General features: G+C 28.6%; 1 protein-coding gene across 1 annotated transcript in view; it reads left to right on the forward strand.

The window, feature by feature from the left end:
* The first annotated feature begins 320 nt into the window (after window positions 1-320).
* LOC116771453 (neuropeptide CCHamide-1 receptor-like) overlaps window positions 321-19,289 on the forward strand; it is a 63,366-nt gene continuing 44,397 nt past the window's right edge. The window contains exon 1 of the mRNA XM_061523389.1: window positions 321-521. The gene's annotated coding sequence lies outside the window, so the exon portion shown is untranslated. The remainder of the gene's footprint in view (window positions 522-19,289) is intronic.

A 19,289-nucleotide genomic window follows, 5' to 3' on the forward strand; every position in this document is an offset into this window, starting at 1 on the left:
TCAATAAAAATATTCTGTCATATTCAAAAATTATAAATGAATAAAAAATAAATAGTGGTATTGATGGTTTACAGGAATCCTAAGGTATAAAATGCAATCATACAACAAGTCCATTAACCCGTTTTGTTTTACTTATTACAATGATTTCATTCAAAGAACTATCATATTAGAAATGTTCAGAAAAATAAGAATTATTGTGTGAAATATTTCGTTTCTTACAATTTATGCTCGTGTATCCAAGGCGAGCAGAACCAGCGGACGTAAGTACTTACAAATCCGCTCCGTCATTCTGCGATCACAACAGTCGAAAACTAGCTACCGACGATACAGGGCGGGCGCTACTAACGTTTTGAATTAATTCCAAGTTACATTTTCGTAGTCGCGTTAGTACTGCTATTATTATCGTGATGTGCTTATTTAAAGTTCACTCTAGAATATATAAGCTTTGAAGTGGAATATTTTCTAGTTTCATAACTTAGTGTTTTGGATGTGGTCAAAGTGTTTTTTAGCAGTTGGGTAAAGTAAGTACAGTTGTTTATTTAAAACTTATTAAAAATATATTTATGTACATAGAAATCAATTTATATTTCCGTATATTTAAAGTTTAATACACGTACAATATAGAATTAAATAAATATTCACGTTGCCTATTTAATTATGATTTTAAAGACAATTTAATTATAATTAATTAGTATTTAATATTTATTTAATATTCGTTGAAACAAACGTTATTTAAATTTATTAAAAACCTTAATAGAAACGATGAGAGCTTTCATGTTCCACTGCGTTATTCTTTTAATAACGTGTCCTTAGATATTAAGTTGAAACTGAAATTCCAGCCTTGCGTGTATTTTACTGTAAAAATACTTGATTCCTATTAGCATAGTTTAAACTGTGATCTAAATGAAATACACACATACATATCCACATATAAATAAATTAATAAAATGCTTTGATATTATTTTATTTTTGTTTTTATTTATAAATCATTGTAGACTTTAATTTTATTTAATAATCTATTGTTTATATTCATTCAAACGAAAGAAAAGAAAAGTCCAGTGAAATGTAAACTAGTAAGATTTTTGTAGTTGAATACCAGTGGTATAAAAAAAAAATTACACTACGGCATTATTTTCAACGACACGATGTTCGGTTCCACATCGCTTTTTATTTGACGAAGATTTATAGGACTTAATTTAGTGTCAGGGAAAATTATTTAGTTTCTGTTTTAATTTAATTCTTTTAAAAAGCAAAAATACTTTTATAAAATAAATCAGGATTTTGACAAATTGTAATTTAGTATCATTTGTATGTAATAAATTGGTGACACTGATCTGTTCAATGAATTTTGAGTAAACTATTAAGATCCTTCACTTTTAGATAATTGATAGATTATAAATGTATATTAACATAGTATAATTCACTTAGATAGGTCTTATATGAATAACTGATGTTAGTTGGACTCAAAGGGCACCAATGACGCTAGGATCAGAGAGGGACAGGTAAGGTGCAGATTACACCATTCCCAGAACCATTCGTAAATGGGTTAATGAAGCAAGAAACAAAGATCATCGGATCTTTGACGAAAAATCTTATAAATGTAACCTTTTGTGTATTAATAGCTTTAATATATTTTATTACACTTTTGTTTCATAGTAAGAAAATAATTGAAATTTTCATATTGCAATAGTTTTGTAAGTAAAAATGTTATTTTGTATAAGATGTATTATTTATTATTTTTTATTTCTTATCAATTGCCATAAAATTTTGGCCATAATCAGGCAGATATTATTATATTATATTAAGAATTTAAGCTGTCGAATCGAGTGATGAATTTGAACACTTACCATAAGTAATAAAAGTTAATACTGACTAAATTTTTACTTATTTTTATCTACGGTTATGTAACTGTCAGTCTGATTATGTTACTGTTATTCTGATTTTCATTTGTTTCCTTCGTTAGAGTATAAACGTCCTCAGGAGATTTCTAGTAATCAGAACGCGGAGTGATTAAGAGAATATTAAATATATATTGAATTTTAAATTAATATACAAAGGGAGAAAAGTAAAAATTATAGACGCATCTATTTGATAATGAAAGACGAAGCTATTTTAGGGATTCATTTTGAAGTTCCAGGTCGTTAAATTAGGATGATTTCTAATTATATGATAACAAAAACGGGATAATGGTTATAGTGAAATATTACGGCATTGGGGGTAACTTTACATATTCAATCTGATATTGTTTCCAGTCATTCTACTTTCCATATGATATATCAAAAATTTTTTCGTATTCATAATTATCATAGTAAATGTAGGTTTCTCCCAAAACTTTATGCTTCCGGATTTTTTATTTTCTCATATGTTAATGGTCTCTCTCAATCGATATAACATTAATAATCCACATTTTTTTTTCCAAATTGTGTGACAGTTAACCAAATCTAAATAAAACTATAAATAAACTTTGATCAAATCAGCTTAACTCAGCGTCGCGTTGTGACAAAGACAATCTAAACTTAAGATTTCAACAGGCTGTTAAGAAGCGTTCTATTTTTCTTCATTTTCTGTGACGTTAAGGTCACGGCTTATCTTGAATTGAATATCATTTAAGCAAACATTAAACAAGTTTAAATGTATGTAATAGACACAAGAATTATTTTATATGTCACAGCGAAATATAACGAAATACTTTACGTCATACATCAATAAAATCAGCAAGTTAAAAGACAATTAGGATTATGAAAATAATGTTCAGCAAAACATATTAAGTTTAAATTTTAAAAAGATAATAAACATGTCCACGGTGACAATTAACGTTGAAGATTTCGGTTGTTACATGTCACAATGCTAGAAAAACTTTGGCAACAGAAATATTTTTCACGCCAAAAATGTTCTTTATTCTTTATCGAGGTTTTGATCGATGGATAACTGCCTCTAAGAACGTTTTCCGGCTTTGGATACGTGATACGGTTGATTTTGATGAGTTAACAATATTTCAGACGACATAAAACAGATATAAGTAAATTGTGATACTGTCTCTGGATATTTTTTTATCTGAAAAAAGTTATGAATACATCATGTGACATAAAGATAATTTTCCTACATGAATTCCGGTGTTACGGTTAATTATTTAAAGTTATAGCTGTTTGTAGCAACTGGCTGGTTAGTTGTTTAAAAAAAGATTAAATGTAAAATATTTTATATGTTTGAATAATTTCTCTTTTTGAAAATATGCTTTTAATGAACTTAATTTGTGTTTCAACTCGTCTACATTGTAACAGCAGAGTGATGTGAAATGATGATAAAGTATGTAAATAAGCATAAGCATAAAAAATATTTTAGAAAAAAAGAACCAAGAACTTTTATTAAAAACTTCGATCTGAAAGTCTTTTTTGAATTTTTGGTTGAGGAAAACTGTTCAGTGGCTGTAAACTCTGGAGTATGCAATTTTACATAAAGCAAAATAAAGTTGCATATCCGTTTTAGTTGAGTTTGTCTTTAGGTTCGTCTTTTTTATGTAAATTGTTTGAATCAATACTGATTTCGCGAAATTAGTAAGCTCTAATTTGAATATAATTTAACAGCAGAAATAGAAATTTATTAATAACGATCCCTGTGATTAATATTTTGATCGTAAAAAATACATATTAATTTTAATATATAAATAGCCTCACCTCATACCATCACATCACTCTGGTAATGTAAATGATTTAAATTGACGTCATATTTCATTTCGAGAGTATTTCAACCAGTTCTCATAATAAATGATGAAAAGGACTCGAAAAGTTAGAAGGAATAAAATGTTTTCCGCTTACGTTTATTGACTTTATACCAATTGAGGATACTTCATTATTTTATCTTATACCCATTCAGTTAGATACATCTTGATACTTGATTGATTGATATTTATTTTACAAATAAATAAATCAGTCTCCTTGACTCTGTTTCCAACATTTATCGAATACAAAATATAGTCAGCTGTAAACTTTGAGGACGTCTTAGTAACCCTTCTAAACTAATTTGCATGTTCAAGTACAAATATAATTTAGAGAGGTTAACGACCGAACCCTTTTAATTGTTAACATGTGTGTGTTAAGCAATTCAATAGGGTTTGTAACACTTAATAAATTAAATCAATTAATTTTAATTCTTATATAAACATTCTCTTGAATAAATAAAAAAACTTTTCATAAGAGTTTTAAATGTTATTGACATATATAATAATAACTGATCAAGTACGCATCTTCAATCATAAGGTAGTGCTACGAGTGACCCGTTCACTGAGGAAGTTTTTTATTCGTCACTTCCCTTCATTGGACATCTGGTAACGTTTTAAATGTTCCTATAATTAATAACGAGGCCTATTCAATTAATTTATTTTCTTTTTTCTCTTTTTACGTGCCAAACAGGAAAAATACTTGGGTCAAGGCCATGTACACTGATGATCCAATGATGATTTGTACAAAATCAATGTACTTTTGTTTTACCTAACTACTACGTTTATGTGACACAACGAAGTCAATGTCTAAGTTTGCTACTCCTAAACTTAACACTTCTAACAGACAAATAAAATTAGTATTTCGGAGGTGCTTTCGTGTTTTTTTATCATTTTAAACTACATGCTCCCGATGTTTCGTTTTTTTTTGCATCGATTACGTGATTACGGGCAGACAAGGTGAAAATACACATTTTCCAATAAAAACGTACTTCCGAAACGATTAGTTTTATTTAAATAAATACTTGCGAAAGTCTAATATATCATTATTTACAACAGTCATTTCAATACAAAAATCAATTCTCATTATTTGGAAACGAATTCCAGAATGAAAATGAGTTATTTGTTATACAATTATATAAAACAATTCGCGGTAAGGAGCCTGATGTTTGGTTCGTGATTTAGACAATTTTCTTTTGTAATAGACAGAATATTCTTTTCGTTTTGAGAACAACTATTTTTGTTTTAAAAACAATGGAAAAATGTATGTTGTAATCGCCTCTACAAAGTTTATATATATATATATGTATTTTTTCCCTTTTTTTTTACAACTAGAATTTTATATTTTGCCGTGACTTGTATATAAAAAAGTATTTATTACATGGTAATTTTCAAAGTTATTCGGTGTTGATATTGTGAATTATATTTAATACTTTTGAAAGGATTAGAAACGGTATTTAGTATTTTTACTTAAAGATTTGAATTTCTATTACGGTTTTCGACAGAATACAACTGAGGCGATAACCAAGTAGAGCGAGAGTGAATTCTGGGGACAATAGTGAGAATAATTACACATCATTTATAAGACAATTTGTAACGTAGTGTACTATACCACGCTTGGACTACAGTAGACACATCAACCTGTCCAATTTACTTCATAAACAGGTGACTAAAATTGCAAGGAATTTCATTATCTTAAAGGAATGCATCTCAGTATTACTACATATAATATAAATATTTTGTAGAGAGATAATTATTATTTAAATTACTTCTCATCCACACAAGGAACTAGTTTCATAAAGGTTTTTTCGTTGCATTATTGAAAATAAATATTGAAGTTGTCATTTATATATATGCTCAGTTGCTGAAAATGTATTAACACGTTCTATTACGTATTAATAAGGTTGTGACAAATAGTATTTTTATACATATTTAGATTTTGATAATAAATCATGCTTAGATTGAAAATAGCAAAAATTTTATTGGATTTTAAATTTATAAATTCAAAGAATCTTAATAATAATTATAAGAGAATGTGGTATAGTTTTCTGGTCTAAAAATAAGAAATATTCGGTTTCTTCTAACTATTTTTATTCATGTTCAAAGGAGGGCAGATATGAATTGAAAATAAAAATTAAAACTTCCTATTACCTTTGTCTGACCACACATATAATATTATAGGTTTAAATAAAAACAATGAACACCGCGACCTTTGAAACACGTGTCGTAGTTTTAAGGACAACTTTCAATTGTTCGTTACAACACATCGCTATTCTGTCATAAAAAAATTTAAATATTATATTTTCTACTATAAATAAATGAATATAAAAATGGAACAATCAAAACATCAAATGAATACTTTTTTATCTCTTGAATATATTATGCAGGATTAAACAAAGATATCTTTTTGGCAACGGCTTAACGACCAATTTTAAAATATAATTATTGTTTTATTTTTGTTCAGATTGTGCTGTAGGTGTCTAAAATATATACGCAACATTTGTTTCAACAATAATGAAATGGCATTAAATGTTCATTTGAAAAATTTAATAAGCTAATTTATTTAGTTTAAACTTCAGCCGGCACTCTTAGTTTGATTAAATGTATATATTTTGCAATCCAACACAAATATTTGCAAGTCTTTCTATCACCGCACTATTTCGGTATCTAGATAAAATTAAAGTTTACCTATTTACTTGTAAGTGTAATTTATTATACTCAAATGACGGCTCTGGTTATTGTATGTCCGTTGCCGAGATTTCTGGTATTGGAAATAAATATTTTTGATTAAATTCGGATGTGTAAAAATAACATTTGAATAAGTGAATTGATTCTCATTTATATTAACATTCTATTTTCAGATTTCCTTTGTATGGTATCGTCAATAATGTTGTAAATATTAAATTATTTCTTTCGTGATTTCAATCATTTTCATTCATTTGACTGTTATGTTCCTAATTTTTGTGTTTTTGTATATTTCGATGGGAAGTTGTGACTGCGGCCGCCAACAAATTAACACTCATCGAAAAAATCATGCTATGAACCAATTCTTTGGTTTCCGGCATGTTGCATGTTAAAGCTCGTAAGAAGGGTGGGTTTGAACAGTTGGCTTGAGACTTAAGCCGATTACAATTTGCGAATATTTTCGTTATCTTTGTTGGCTTGGTCGCTACCAGTGTTAATGGACTTAAATACCGGTCCCTGATAATGCCTGGAGATAAAAATGGAAATTTTTCAGTCGCTAATGCTTTCCCAACTGACAAAGAAACCTACAAGGATACCGCATAACCGACCGTTCGACCATACCGCTAATTGCCTAGGAAGTCTATTGATATCAGATTCTTGCCTATCAAAATTTCGTCATTCCTTCATAACGTCCTTCATACATTTCCGAAGCTTCACTATAATAAGTTATTATGCTAATCTAATTTATATGAGATGCGTTTTCACTTCCGTCACTGACATACCCACTGGTGGTAAAACTCGCCTCTGATAACACAAGCATTTTTGGTATTTTTCCTGGGAAGATGCTTACAACCGGAAAACTCTGAATGTTAAATATAAAAAGAGCGTTTTACGCCCTACAAAAGAGCATTAAAGGAGGTTCGTTCGATTTATTCAATATTATGGCCAGAAACTATCTGCTTAACCTTTAGCCAGCTAGAGTTTTCTTGTTTAAATGATCCAATGCCCAAAGGATCGAGAGAAATTTCTATTTGTGCATAGCCTATGGCTAAACCAAATGAGCTCGCAACCCATACGAAAAACCATAACGAGAAAGTAACACTACTATAGGAGGCTTCTTATTATGTTATATGTGCATATTTGTACTTATTCGGTCCCCGAGAGAAATCTGTCATTAAGGCTCCGTTTTGACCTAATTTTGTATCCCAAATAATCCGCGTCTCAGACAAGCATATATTCATAATGAGATCCAAGACTTTCGGGAGTTTTTATTTATTTTTTACGCGAGATACTCACATCTCGTGTGTCCGTGATCATGGTTGCTTCAAAGTAATCGATATGTCAGCAGCATGTAGTTTTTAAAATAATAAAATACGAGTAGTAATCCGAAAATTATTAGTTTTATTTAAGCATATAATCAATTTATACATGACGTCTCTAACTGAACCCAATCCATCATATATTTATCCAAGCGTAAAGTATCTCGTCGAGATAGTTGTTAATTAGGCAAATTAATTCATTATTAAATCTTAAATTATTTTCAGAGCTTAGTAGAGTACGACTATTTTTCTATTATTCTTTTCATTTATTGGTGAGTACAAAAGGGTATTTCAATAAGTTATGACATAATGTCCACCGTTCACAATGAAGCTATGACTGCTTGCTATATAAGTGTAAAATTATTAAATTAAGCTTTTTTATTCATAATTCTTTTCTATATTAAATTTAATAGTATTTTTTCTGCATTTTTAAGATATTTTGAGTTTGTATTTATTGTTTATAGAAATTCGAGTATTAGAACATGAATATCATTCAACACAATACTGTGAACACTTTATTAGATTACTCAAGGAAATTGTTCATTTGTTATCTGAAATAAAGTTACGATAAATATTTACTGTGAGAGATTGATTATTTTTTGAGCCCATTTTGGAGTTATATCCAAATCTGTCTAAGGGCTTTTTAATTAAAACAACTTATTAACATAGAGTCAATGTCAGGACTACTGACTTCCTTCCATTTACAAAATTTGAAGAAAGTTAGAAAATGATAAATTGCCGTTTTAAGGCTAAGAAATTCCTCTGTCTAGCCCACCACGGTTACTTTCTTATTTAAACGTTGTAATTACTTACTCTCTTAGTTTCGAAAAATGATAACTTAGTTACCTCAGGAACATGTGATTAACTGTATATAAAAAAATATTAAACTCTATATAAAACAAATGAAAGTTACGCTCAATGACATATTTAAATAACTTAATTGGGTTTGTGAGTTTGAATTTGGTTTGATAGCAATAAAGTTAAAACTGGTACGTAACACATAATTAAATAAAATATCAACAATTAACTAGCCCTTATTTGACTTGTTTCTATGTTAACGTTACAAATAGTACTTATTACAATGTTACAATTTAGTGGATTCGTCTCATAAAGTTATGCCTTCAATTGTTGACTCTATATTCATATTTTATAACGTTATTATAATCCTCGTTGTTATTTAAAGCAATTATTAAAGTGATTAATTATGAATAAAAGTGAATACGTATGATAAAAAAAAATGTCTTTAATAGAATTATGTTATCAATAGACTCAAAAGACGATCAGTATTGTCATCAAATATAATTTCTCAGTACAGCAAAATAATCATTTAAGTTTAATTAATCGGTTATGTCATATTCTTATATCTTTTCCTAAATGACACTTGTAGACTCCCAAATATATAAAAGTATTTGTAATGAAAATGTTGCTGGAAATTTCGTAAATATGTTTGTAACGTCGAAAATATATGAATAAAATGGGAGGAGTGGTACGAGTTCATGTATGTATATGTTCTTTGACTTATGCAAATTCAACAAAATGGGAAATTTTATCAAAATCAATACTCTGCTTGTTCTTCCGTGCTTACATGCAAAAATCGTACTGAGATAAAACAGTCAAAATGATTATTAATTCCATAGTTCAAACGACTAATCGCTTGGTAAATAATTGAATTGTTCTTGCCGTTCTGTTTAATGTTTCCTGTTTAACATACAAATTTATTTCAGTTAAGTATAAAAAAAATCATGTTTTTAATTTAATCAGTCATAGGTGTACGTGAACAAAAGTTGAATCATGTACATCACAATATACATAAAAATATAGTCTCTCCTTATATTCTATTATAAAGTTGCGTTGTTTTGGTTAAAAGTAACTGTATATTTTGGCCTCAAAAATAGCTATTTAATGTGATAATATATTTTACAATGCATTATCTACTTCGATAGTGCGGTGTAACCAAAGCTCCTTTGCGTTTTATTACTAGCACGTCCACGGCCGAGAAAGGTTGAAGCCTAACCTTTGCTAATTAATAACGTGTAGGTGTGAACTAATTTAATTATATTATGTTTCATAAAAATTTTAACGGAAAATATCGTAAAAAGTGGAAAAACATTAATCCTGGTAATTTTAGTTTTTTATTTTGTGTTTGACGTAGCAAGGAAGAAAATAGAAAAAAATTCTGTTCATTATATAAATTCTTTTTACGTAACCGTCTAGTTTAAGTTAATTTTTAATGATTCAAGGTTATATTGAAAAAAAATATTAAAATTATTTTACAAAATAAATATTCTCATAAATTGTAAAAAAAAACCTCTATAAAATTTAGGAACTTCATGTTTTCCGATCGAAAATATCTTTTTTTTATTTTTTAAAATATAAATTTGGCATATAGTTTCCCGGAAACACTTTTCGGAAGTATTAACTTTTCATGGTTGTTGGATTACATAATCCTGCCAGTTTGAAGGTATATTGTTTTTTTTGCTAACTAATCTCATTTAATCTGAACCACTGCTACTTTTGGTAAACGTGCTTACATTACGCACAATTCCAATTAAATCGAAAACTCTGGGATTTTTTAAATTTCATCTGCTCTTTATATTTTTGATTATGTATTGAGCTATGTTTACCCAGGTGTAAGAAAATTGTATTTAATTCCCAAAAGAATTGTGTAGAAATACAAACTTCCCAAGTTTACATCGTTTGACGTTCGATACTCCAGGGATGCATAATTTAAATATTCTTGAAAAATATTGTCCATTCATTGATTCTTTAAAAATAAATTTCTTTCATTGAGAATTATTTATTTCGTTTAGTGTATACACAATTAATACGTATTTTTATGAAAATATGTCTCTTTTAGAAACCAACACACCTAAAAGACCATGCCATCAAGGTCAACAAGTATTACGAGCTCACTAACGAACGACGAATCTATTCTTAGGGAATAGTTTTTTGACGAACCTGTTCTTAGTAAATAGGTTCGTCGTAAATTTTTACGCGGTAGAAGTGGGAGCGAGAGGTATAATAACTAAATTCTCTACAACCTACTGAAAGAAATGGTTCTTCCAAGTTGGTTCGTCTCATATTTGGTTAGGTAGAGAGAGGAACTTGGACGGTAGAGGTGAGCGTTTAATGCTCATTAGATAGGGGCTAGAGCACCCTAAACCTACACATTGGTCGCACGTTCCAGGCACTGTTAAAGCTCCTCTCCCTGCAACACTAGGGTCGCACTATGAATCCATTGAATTCTGAAAAGTTTCCGTCTCATGGATACATATTTCGCCAATGAAACCGAAATTATATTACGATTTCCTTAAATATCAACATCAAAATTGCTAATCGATTCTAGCAATATAAGGACTCTCAAACTTGTAACTTTTGAAATATGCAAAGGCAGGAGTTGGAATTAGAAACAGTTTACAAGAATGCATTTATTGTGAATAACAATATTATTCTTTGCCTATGGATTTGGTAATAGTAAATTCAAATTCAACTATGTCGTTAAGGATCGCCAAATTCCTGCGAACGCATGAATGTTTTTTGCAGTCTGATCCTTATATCTCTTAAATTTTAACCCGCAAATGAAATCAATAATCATTTTTTTAAGCAATTTTAGTGGTATGGATATGAAACTTTTAAAATCGGATACGAGAAAATAGATTTGTAAGTTATTCTTCAGATTGCTTTATTTTACAATCAGGTTATACTGCAAGGCGATCCTTAAGGGGTCTTTTTCATTAACTTGTTCCTATCATCCTTATAATTTTAGATTATTATGTCTCTAATAAAACCTTCCTATCAACTTGGAAAGAACCCCAAAGACCATTTTTTAAATTATAAAGAATGCTGCCAATTTCAGAGTAATATGATTGGTAGTTCTAAATTGTTAGGTAAGGATAATCGCTCCAAATAACCATCTCCAGGGATTGAGGGTGTTTAAGTCCAGTACACGAATAAAGTTAAAATCTAGGTATTCGTTTTGACCACCACCTATCTTGATGATATAGGTAAAAAGATGTTTGCCTCCACCAATTCCTTATAAAGACTGAGATTTTTTTTCCTCACAATACCTAAAGTTACGATTGCAAATCCTCCCATTCTTTCTTTTTTCATTGCGCTAGTTCATGATTTGTAGAAGGTAGTCAAGAAAAGCTAAATAAATTTGAGGGTCTCCAAAATCTGTATGAAATTTATATCTGGTATTACGCAATTGTGACCATGTGTCTGTTTTTAGCGAAAACTCAGGTGACTACTAACTTGCTTTTGAGGGAATACTCACATTCTCTGTTTCTATAGCACTCACTATCCTTTTCAAACCATACAGTACTTCCTATCTGAAAGAGCGGTTTTAGTTTCTTAAAGACTCTCATGACCGTTCGCTTAGTTTTTCTAGAAGCTTTTTTTATTGTTTCTTTGTATTTATTCCGAGGTAGTTTTAAAGTATAGAATATAATTATTATTAGTATCTTAGAAGCTTAGACAAAATTGACAAATTAATATATGAAATTATTAACCATGAATAAACTAAGACGGCATTTTTCGGATTATTACGCGTATTTTATTGATCGTGACGTGACGTGCTGCAAAGAAACGAAACGTGGGGAGTATGTTTTTTTGAAAAATAATAAAATACGCTTAGTATTTAAATTAATACTCGCGAGAGTCTTAGATCTCACTATGTGAACCAGTACCCACTGGAAAACGCCAACAAAATACTCCAGTACTTTAAGACGAAGACAACTAAGAAGGCAATTAAGGTTTCTGTAATTTATTTGAGGGATCTGCAATTCAGCGCCTCAATTGTGGTGGAATTCTGGCAACACAAATCATGAATAATCTTTGAAAATAAAGCAGTTATAATAATCATTACAATCGAAACTGACGGCTTACAGATAGCGGGCTTGCCCAAAATGAATACGAAAAAGAGAAATAAATCATTCTATTTTATACAGTTAAGTATTATTCGTGGGGTCGCATAATTATGTCTTAGGTATAAAAGCTATGTTGAGCTAATAATTAAAATAAAATTTAAATGAGAAACAAAGAAAGGAAAATCACAAACTAGAATGAGATTTTACGGAGGTGGTATAGAAGAATTTTTCATTAGATATTTTTTTTTATTTTAAAAATAATAAGTTTTTTGTATATATTACGTTCTGATCTCAATTAATTTGTTACCGAAGTAAGAATTTGTAAAGAACCAAAATATATGAAATATAATGATAATACAAATGAATATATATTTTTTTATTAAATGTAAAAAAAGAAGTGGTAACATAAACCGATTGGCAATTAAAACGCAACTAAACCAATGAAATCGATACCGAAAGTGCTGAAGACCAAACCTTTTGGATCATGTTACCATTTATTAGTTGGGTAATTGGTAAAAGTTCCTTAAATCCTCATGAGTAGGAAAGAGATAAAAAGATAAGATTTCCTATGTATGGTTTATATATTTTAGTTAATAAAATAAAGTGATATTCAGAATTACGTTCTTAATAAAATACGGAATAAAAATATTCTCTAAGATTTTGAAAAAGATCTTATCTCTAAGATTATGAACAGAAATTTAAACAAAATTTAAATTCATTATAATTTGATAAATGCAGAATAATAAAAATTCCTGGTAGTGATACATTGTTGAAAACTTAAAAATAGATTCAACTTTTGTTCTTACAAAAACTTGTTATTAAATTGGGGTTCTTATTACAATTTTTTAAATGGTAGGGAAAATTGATGATATTGTCTTATTATTGCATACTATTTTGACATCAATTCTACTTCCGAATATATAGTTAAAACCGTCGAAAAACATGAAAGATGCAAGACCTTAAGATATAAAGACATGCTCATTGAGACTTCTTTGACGAAATAATAGACATGGCAAAAACTATAACCTAAAATTAGAATGACTTGTGGTAGTAGTGAGGTTTGAGGTTTGACTGCATGTTTTGTGTCACTCATGAAAAGAATAATTTCAATATGGTCATTCAACTTATAAAATATATTTCGATCAAGCATCACTAGTTCTTATTTACAAAAGTAATCCTAAAAATCCTAAGTGCTAAGTAGCAGTGTTATTGTTACAAACTTTGTAACAAAGGGTCCATAAAGTTTGTAGGAATTTGTTACTCCTGACCTTTACAAAGTTTCCTTGCTAACGAAAGCTTCCTTTTTCATAATATGTCACTAACGTGCTACTCTGTTCGTGTAAGATTTATTTTTTACATAAGAATAGTTACAAATGTTCACCATTAATAATATATATCATAAAACCGACTAAAAGGAAGTTTTATATTCTACTCACATTATAAATGCTCTTTTTTGTGAGGATGTATGGATGGATGTTTGTCATTCTCTACCAAAATATATTTAAAAGATTTGGGTGTAACTTCATAGTAATATCATTAGAATAAGATTCTAATTCCAATTTACAGCAGGATCAGGGCATTGCAATTAGAATTACTTGTCGCAAACTTCAGATGTCTCTACTGGATTATTTAAAAATTCATTTTTAAGACTAGTTAAGAAGGGTAGACCGATGAAGTCGCAAGCAAACACTTATTCTCTATGAATATTATGAATATTTGTCATATAACTTATTATAAATATTACTTATAAAGAAAATAAAGAAAATATTTCATAACAGATATCTTGAGATACTTTGAGCCACGATTTCTTCAGACCATTGAAGAGATGAAAGACAATATTGAAGTAATATTACAAAGAAAACACACAAAAATTTCCCTATTCACAATCTTTATGTAATAATTACTTTGATAACCCGTTCGTTTTGTTACAAAAACATGAACCCTACTTTTATAGTATGATACAAAGTTTTTAACCTCAGAAACCGAGTAGTCGATGGAGAGATACAGTAATTTATTTATTACAGTTGTCGTTGTTGACATTGTTCAATTTTAGTACCACAGACAACGGAAAGATTGTCGTCTGTCTTTGTGTTCTTGTTGAGAACAAAAGATATACTCCGTTTTATCCCAACCTTATGTAGATACTTGTGGTCAGCTGTAGGTTTTAAATTTAAACAAGAAAAGTTTAAACGAAAATAAGAAGAAAATAGGTTTTAATTATAATAAAAAAATTATAATTTATTCTTAAGGATACTAACTCTATTAGAAAACATATTTATTGAATTACCATATGTACTTCTTTTATATAAATGTTGAAAACCTCACTCAGTGTTTGAAGTTTATTCCTTTTGTCATGTTTCATGGTTCTCAAACAATTTTGATATTTAATTCTATCCGATTGATAGAAAACCGGTAAGCAAATGATCATCAGAAAAGGATTTTCAAAGTATGCAGCAGGAATGATTACTTTAAAATAAATTAAAGCAAAACTGACATTGATTTAGTAATCTTTAATCAAATGTGTAATTCTAAATCAAGAAATTAAAATAAATACTAATATAGAACGATTGGTAATTATAGGTTTTTGAAAAAAAAATATATACTTTTTAGTTTTACCTCTACCATTGCCACAACATCAACAATCGTTACAAGAGTAATACTATAATATTAACTGTGTTCTTAGTTAACTAAAAGGCAAATCGTTCTAAAAAGCTCTAATCTCATGACTTGAAGCTTTAAATCAAATCAAAGTACATCAAACGCCAACCACAACAAACAAGATTCCTGTAAAATCCATTGAGGAAAATTGATACAGCAGTTATAATAATTACTATAAGCATTGTTTATTGAAGTTCAATCAAGCGTTTGATGGAAATTTATTGAGTTGCTAGTTTAATACATACATTGACGTTGAATAATCGAATAAATAGATAATGTGGAGATTTTAAATAAGACAAGAAAAATGCATATTTATAATCGGCCTGACCTGTATAGTTCGCTTGTGTACATTACTCTGTAATTTCACACTCCCAGTCTTTACTTACTTCTGAAAAGTAGTTAAGAATTTGACCGCTTTTTAAGGCTACACAAAGAAATGAAATTGTATCAAAGCTTTATATTTGGAATTTTAAGTGAAGATCACTAGACTGTATACAGGAAACATTTTATTCTTTCCTCACAAAGCATGCTTCGTTAAATATTTGACAACAATAAAAATGTTTTTATATGTTCAGTCTCTTAAAATCGTTCCATTTTAATTTTTATTCTGTAGGCATATTCTTTGTATTCGCAACTACTGCATCATTTAATCTATTTTAATCTAAATTTAACTGTACTCGAAAAGATTTATGGGACTGAAATTTGTGTCTTGCGAGGGTACCTTGAAATATATTCTCTGTGTCGGAATCATTCCATTATACGATTATTCAATTTCATTATGTGTATATGTTATATATAAGGCAAACTTAAAGCCTTACAATATTTCAAACATGTATGGTAATATAATATTATTTATGAAATTAAATATGTCGATGTACGTTTCGGTTTGAATTGACTTTTAAGTGACAATCAACACTAAAGAAAATATGTATATCTTCTAAAATTTTTAATTGTTTTTATGTAATATAAATCTCTGTCATTCCAAATACAAAATTTTTCCTAAAATTTAATTGTTAAAGTCTTCGATGGTGGATAGCTCGAGATAAATCAGCATTCAAATGTCTTTAGTAAGGATTAATAGCATTCAAATGTCTTTAGCAAGGACAGAAAAATAATTAAAAAAAACAAGTATTATTTTTAAAAACTGGATTTAAATTAGTCTCAATTATAGAAAGTGGGGATGGGAGACTACAAGTTGATTGAGCTATTAGTTGAAGAATTCTTAGACATTGAGTTTCGCCACGACTGAAGTAAGGGCTGAAACGAAATTTTCCTTTCCGATGGTACTCCTAAATATGTTTAAAATCAATACACCATATGAGTTTGTGAGAATAAGCTCTAATATCAGTGATTTTAGCTTAGGAGTAGAAATTGGTCTATATTTAAGTTAGCATGTATGTATCGTAAGAAATCTTTTTGCAGTCTTTTAACCAGCTATTGTATATACGTCATATATAAAATCATTACATAGTCCATGGAAACAGAACAAGTTACATCTATTGTATGAAAAATAAAAAAATACTATTATATCTGGTAATATTTTTAATGACTTCATTTTTAAGATTTTTATGATTGTGCTACTAACCCGAATCAACTTCCAGTCATACTCATTTTAATAAAAATGTATTCGAAAAAGTCAAACTCAAATAGTCTAACATTGACTATACTATTTGTGAACAATCAAAATTCAAAACTCGCCACTAGGGAATAATGTTTCGAGGATGCCTAAAACTTTGCATAAATTGGAACAGATGATGATACATCGAAACAAACAAGTACCGACAAATTGTTAACCAACAAATTATTATATATCAATGAACAATCATTAGGTATAATTATAAAATAATGAGTGTGGTTAAAGTACTCGTATATTTTTATATGGTTGTTTAGTTTTTAATGAGTAAAGGGGTAATAACGAGATTAGCTCCACCTGTTGTCAAGCTACCATGCCCCATAAAAATCTGCAATATAAGGGTAATTGCGAATGTGTTGCCACCCCTACTGAGTGCGTACAAAGAATCTATAATATTAAAAATTAAAAGTACAAAAAAGGAAAAAAATAACTGATAGAACAATATGTTTTATTCTATTACCAATAAATTAATATAAATTTATTTATTCTGTGAAAATTCTTAAGGCTTACTGGCAGAAACTGTCACGTAACAAAGGGACTAACAATTCTCTCTTCAATAAACAACTGATTTTAATTTAAATCCTTTTCACTTTTATCAGGAGTTTAGAAACTGTCCTAAATTATTGCTAGCCTTTTGGCGGTAATACTTACAATAAAAGGCGATAAAAGAAAATTAATTTCGTTAGAAAAAATAAAAATATATAGTGTAATAATACTTTAATTAAGAAATTTGTTTCGAATTATATAGGTAACCCTCAAAACTTGTGTTATTCCAAAATTTGCTGGCCATAGTTTAATAGTCGTTACAAAAATAAACGTAGAATGGAATATCTTTTATTTAAACCATTTTTATTAAAAGTTGTTCGTGTAAAAGTTTTTTAAAATATAGTACAAAAAGTAAACCATTTTTTGCTGTGAATTTGATATTTCACCTCGAAATTGCCTTATAAACGAATAAAAAAATTTCGAATACTGTAAAATTTTAACCAAGCATTGATTCAATAATTTGGTCACATTCAAATTCAGACATATGTTTCCTTTTTAATTCTCTTTATCAGAAAATAAACATGCCGTGTTGAACGTGAAATGTTGCCATAAATAATCGCTTGAGTTAAGAGATGCGTCGTCGGCTCATTATTCTGTTATTAACAAAAGAAACCTTATTTTGTCAATAAATCTGTCAGTTATTATTATTTTTTTTATTATTTAATTACTCAATAAAAAAAGTTTATTTTAATAGTTATCATGCTATGACGTGAACATCTTCCATTTGCATTGCGCCGATATAAATTGTTTTATGAATCAATATAAACTTATAGCTTTTTTTAGGTTTACTGCTTTATAGCATGGCTATGTATAAGATTTTTATCATTGCGTAATTTTTTCAATTTCTGTTTAAAAAACGAATTTCTAAAAAAATCCAATGAATAAGCAGAAACCAAATTAATATGAAAAGATTACTAAAATTAGTTTGCCAAATAATTAAGTATGTATATGACCGAACGCTAGAAACTTAATTCTTATTACTACGTAACATTTTCTTCTCATTTTATTAGAACTTTCATCACAAAAAAAAAATAAGATTTGAAAATAAGAATTCTTTTCTGTAATTCAATGAAATCTCCTTTGAGAAAGAGAATGAGAAAGGGCGGAATATATTAATCAGACGTCAATCACGTTCATCGCTATATTCAAGAAAAAAAATTGACTTTGTTATGTCTCCATATATAGAAATGAAAATTATATTGTATCGGTTTTTATACATTTCGCACCTTCTTTTATGTAAAATATTCAACTTTGTTTTATGTCAGATATGTTTCTTTTTATAGAGTGTATTTTTTTATTATATTTAATAACGAAGATTATCAAAGCCTTATCTACCTGTACTTCGAGACAAATTACGTTAATTAATTCTAAAGAAGAAATTAAAAATCATTGAATCGTATTAAAACACAATTTTTATAAATACAAATAATTAGCTCCTTGGAGTTTGTGTAGTTGTTGGGGGTCTGATTACGAACAAACTTAAACAACTAGTTACATAAACTACGAATAGATGATAGCTAATACAAATTTCTATTTAAAGTTGTAATGTACATTTATCAAAAAAAAAAATCTAAAATAGACGTAATATTATTATAAAACCTCTTCAGACATATTCTGCTTAACTTTTTAAATAAAATCACTGTCACCTTTTTGAAACAGTCCACGATATTCATGTCTTGAAAATTCTATATAGAAAAAATTATTAGTTCCCTAGGCTCTTGTAGATTAACTTTATTTAAATAAGTGTTTTTGTAGAGGATATACAAAATCACATTTTTGTCACGTTTAGGCTACGTTACTGGAGGTCAAATAGTATTTCTCAGAGACATTCAATTGGGCAACTTTATTAGAAATAATGACTTTTA

Source organism: Danaus plexippus, chromosome 17, assembly GCF_018135715.1.
Source record: "Danaus plexippus chromosome 17, MEX_DaPlex, whole genome shotgun sequence".
Classification (NCBI taxonomy): Eukaryota; Metazoa; Arthropoda; class Insecta; order Lepidoptera; family Nymphalidae; genus Danaus; species Danaus plexippus.